Raw genomic sequence first — 4,761 nt, forward strand, 5'->3', positions numbered from 1 at the left:
AAACCTCTATACTGAATTTTGCCCCAGGTTTTCTATCCATGAAAACATTATCTAATGTTGGCTGTATATAAAACATTATACTCTAATATTTGGATTCTATTTAGAATACATTTACACTAATTTATTTATTCCGTGCATATTTGAATCCTTCAAGATTCAAATAATCTAAAAGTAGAAGGGTACTAATATTCAAACCATCTATTAGAATATGGAAGGAATCTTTTTTACATCAGAATAACCTGTATTATAACACAAAATAAGACAGAACATAAAAGCAAAATAATTTTGTTGAGTTGGGGTGAGTGTGCAGACCCCATGAAAAGTACTTAAAGAAGAACAGATTGTTATTTGACTAATATTTGGACATAATTTTGCCAAGTCACATATGGAAGATAAAGTCGATAGCTGAATAGGACAATTTCAAGGATTTAGTGTAAAATGGGAAAATGTCTGAGTTGTCTATACAAAAGTAGAATTAGGGAATTGACTTGGTATTGTGTTTTAATCTCCTGCTTCAAAAACCCATGCTATCTTAAAATATTCATTCAATTTTTATTCTTTGGGGTGTGTGAATTTTTGTTTTTTTGTTTTTGTTTTGTATTTTTTCAATATGGATCAAAGTGTCAAGTCCTGTTTTAAAGGAATGCAAAGCAAATACTGGACCAAGTATCAAATTTGTTTTGCAGTTCTATTAAAAGATATGAAATGCCAGAGCAGAGGGCATAATAATTGCTGAGGTATAATGGTGATGTTCACTAAAAGGGAGATGGAAGAAGTGTTCAGTGAATATAATATAAAAGATGTTTTAATTATTAGAAAATACTTTTGGTCCTTTTTAAGATCTAATTTTAAAATACTGTGGTGTTTTGCTCATTTTTCTATTGTTTCAATTTCTTTTAATATATAATCATTTCAAATGTACATATTTTACAGTATTTCACAGATTATTTTATCATCTAACCATGCCTAGCTTCTATTCTTCTTTTTGTTTTCTGCTGTCTGATAATCATTGAGGACCATTTCACGTGTTTTTGTGATAAAACCTCTTGGAACAGGTGCAGTGAAGTGTACATGTAGAGTGGTTCCTGTGGAGTTCTAGAGTTTTGATGGTTTTGGTATCTACTTTATGTCGACTAAGACTATCTTAACATTTTCCTTAACTTGACTAAACTTTACACAGGTTTCTTCTTGACTACAGTATCCTAACCTCTCTTTTCTTAGACTATTTACTTTAGAAAACATGTAGGTTTAAGTTCTTTTTAAGTCTCTTTAGGATGACAATCTTCTTCCAGACTTTTGCCAGTTTTACAACTTAAGAATTTTTCTTCAGGATCTGAGAGCCATATCTTTGAAATGTAATCATCAGGAAAGATAGTCCTCCTATTTCCCAGGAGGGTCGGAGTCTAATATCAATAAGCATTAATCAGCAAACAAGGACAACCATTACATTGACCAACCTTCCCACTAATGTCTTCTAGTACTCTGACACTAGCTCAAAAATCTCTGCTAGGGATCGAGTTCAATCTTTCTTCCATATTGCAACTGTCTTGAATAAAAACTTGAATAAACTTCCTTGCCTGTTTATCTCATCCAATACAAATTTTTTGTGGGGGTGAATGTTGACTTCTTGAATTGACAGTACTTATACATTTAAGAGTAAGAGTTTTAAAAGTTCAGGCACAAATACACTTAAGTTACAGTCAGGGGTATTTGGATACTAGGGAAGGGGATTTTTTTCTTTCAGTTAAAGACTATTATTAATAGGTAGATTTTTCTTATTTACCTTTTTAGTGAGTATCACTTCTTGATGATGTTGGCTTTATTCAGGACTACGATAACACTAATTTGTATATTTTTTCTGTTTTCACTGCCATTACATTTGTCACTTCTGATTGCCTCAGTCAGGCTTTCCTTTGCTATTTCTCATCTGATTTTGAATAAAAATATACTTCAAATGCACTGCTAATCCTAAATAAAAATCTGCTAATAAGAGTACACCTGAGGCCTATTGCTTTTCAACAACTTGTTACATAATCTTTATTTTAGATAGAAAAGTTATAAAAACTGTATCTCTTTGTACATTCAGAAAATTTGCAAATACATGTTTTAAAACAAGATTTATTAAAGTACAATTTAAATACAGTAAACACATCACCCTTTTTAGTCGTACAATTCTTTGAGTCTTAACAAATATATACGGTTACATACCAAACCAGCATAATCAAGAATTAGAATATTCCTATCACAACAAAAAATTTCCCCTGTGTCCCTTTGTAATTTGTTTTTTTTCCATGCTAGCTTTGAACTCCACTGATTTTTTCCTTATCTCTGTAAATTTTCCTTTTCCAAAATGTCATATAAATAAAACATATAGAATGCAGATGTTGTACCTGGTTTTTGAGTCAGGTTAGAAGTTGAGATTCATCTATCTTATTTAGTTCTTTTTATTATTGAGTTGTATTCCACTAGATAGATATACTATGCTTTTCTGATCTATTCTTTGGTTGATTGACATTTAGGTTCTTTTTAGTTTTTGATAATTACAAATAAAACAATTATAAACGTTCACATAGAATGTTTACAATTAAATATAAATTTCAGAATAATTTTAATTAAATATGTCTCTTTTTCTGCTGTTAAAATATACAAACATAAAAACCAGTTTCTGAAAGAAGGCATTTAATGGCATTTTAGTCTTAAGTGTAATGGCTTAATGTTAGACCTTTTATGTCCAAATTGAACACATTTGGATAATTCTTTAAATTTTATGAGCCTCTTAAAATAATCTATTTCAAGGAAATGTTGAGAGAATCAAATGATATAATATTTATAAACTTTGTTAACTCTCTTATTTAGGAAATGTAAACATTTTCCAAGTGAGGAGTAGCTACATGTGGAAGTCCATATAAGAATCATCTGAAAAGTCAATCCAGGAAAGTTTATCTCAGATTTTAGATAGATAAATACCTAAGCCATTGTGCAGATTTTAAAATCTTCTTAAATATTTCAGTGATAACAACTAATTAATATTCTGCCTATACTAAAAGAATAAATCATTAGCTTGCAGTGGCAAATATGTACTAACATATATCACAATAATACAAATTTCTGTGGAACCACCTCATCCTAATGACTAGCAAAGTAAGTTAGAAATAATTGTGTTTAGTAAACGTTGAGTCAGGTTACCACACACTATAAAATCTGGCTTTTAACATTCTGAAAACTTTAGAATGAAGTTAAGTCTGCAACCTCATCATGTTCAATGTTAGTTATCCACATACAGATCTTATCTTTTTATTATTATTTATTATTATTATTTATGCCCACAGTACCTGGTCTTTCTAGGTGGTCTCCCATCCAAGTACTAACCAAGCCCAACCCTGCTTAGCTTCCAAGATCAGACGGAATCAGGCTTATTCAGAGAGGCATGGCCATAGATAATAGACTGTGGCTCCACTGGGGCGCGAACCCAGGACCTTCTGTGTGTAAAGCAGACATGCTAACCGCTACAGTATGGAATCATGTCCCAGATTTTATTTTTAAGGTTATTTTGGCTTTCCTGAAATACCATGCTAAACCAGATGGCAAAAAGAAGGAAACTATTTGTCAAATAATAATTCTTGGACTATCAATATAAACTATCTGGTTAGTAATCAGGTATTAAGCCAAATCAGCCTGGCACAAGGTCATTCATATTTTTTCAGCTCCACTTATTTTGGTTGACTAGTATAAACACACTTTTGTAAAGAAACAGTCCTGCGAAAGTGAACAAAAAATAAACTAGTTACTATAAAACAATAAATTGTAAATTATAGCCACTAACCAGATTGAATCTTTTTTTTTTTTTTTTTTTTTTTTTTTTTTTGCAAATTTTCTAATGATAAGATGCTGTTAACACACCAAAAAAGAACAAAAAATATACATGGTTAAAATGATGACTGGAACAGAATTTAATCAACCACTGCCAAATGGCTTTTTTTAAAATTGGTTTTTATTTTGCTTCCAGAAAATGCCAATCCAAATATCATATTTAGACCCTTTTAATGTTTATTTCTACTGTAATGAAGACTGTGAAAATAGCAGTAGGCAGATATTAAGTGAGAAAAAACATGGTTTCTGAGAACTAGTGTCATGGTCCTAATCATACTTGTAGTATATTCTCAAGAGTATATTGAATATATGGATTTTTATCCTTTCATCACAGTAAAATCTTCTCTACCATATACTCTTCTCCCAATCATAACTTAGTAAAATCTGTAGACATTAATTATGATCTCATTTTTAAACTACGAGAAGTCTTTTTCCTGGCCAATATGTGTAAGTGGAATGTCTGCCTTGGCTATTGCAGAAAGCCTATTGATGGATATTTTAGCTAACCTTTTATATATCTGGAAGTAAAAGATGCATGCAAATTAACTTATTTATTTCAATTCCTACTGGTTTGATAGATTTAATTGATGTGGGTAAATCTTTCTTGCTGTGTTATTGATAATTGCCTTTTTATTGCCATCTGGTATCTGTTTGCTTTTTTGAGTCCATTGTGCACACATAGTTTAATTAGTTAGCTTTGCTCCAAATTGCCCATGGGTGACAAAATAGTTTTTCAAGAGTAATCCAACAAAATTTTTTGTGTCTTTAGACTGAAATATCAGTTTCAGAAAATGTTTGAAATCTTTAGTAAAATTTTGGAAATTAGCTTAATGATATATTGGAGCAACTTCAGGGAAACTATGACTAACCTACAGATTTTAGAGGTATGGT

The 4,761-nt window shown here is 30.8% G+C and overlaps 1 pseudogene; it reads right to left on the reverse strand.

Moving 5' to 3' along the window:
• Positions 1–3,320: 3,320 nt before the first annotated feature.
• Positions 3,321–3,439, reverse strand: LOC118604460 (annotated as a pseudogene).
• Between the last annotated feature and the right edge of the window lie 1,322 nt (positions 3,440–4,761).

Source organism: Rousettus aegyptiacus, unplaced genomic scaffold, assembly GCF_014176215.1.
Source record: "Rousettus aegyptiacus isolate mRouAeg1 unplaced genomic scaffold, mRouAeg1.p scaffold_m13_p_1, whole genome shotgun sequence".
In the NCBI taxonomy this organism is placed as follows: Eukaryota; Metazoa; Chordata; class Mammalia; order Chiroptera; family Pteropodidae; genus Rousettus; species Rousettus aegyptiacus.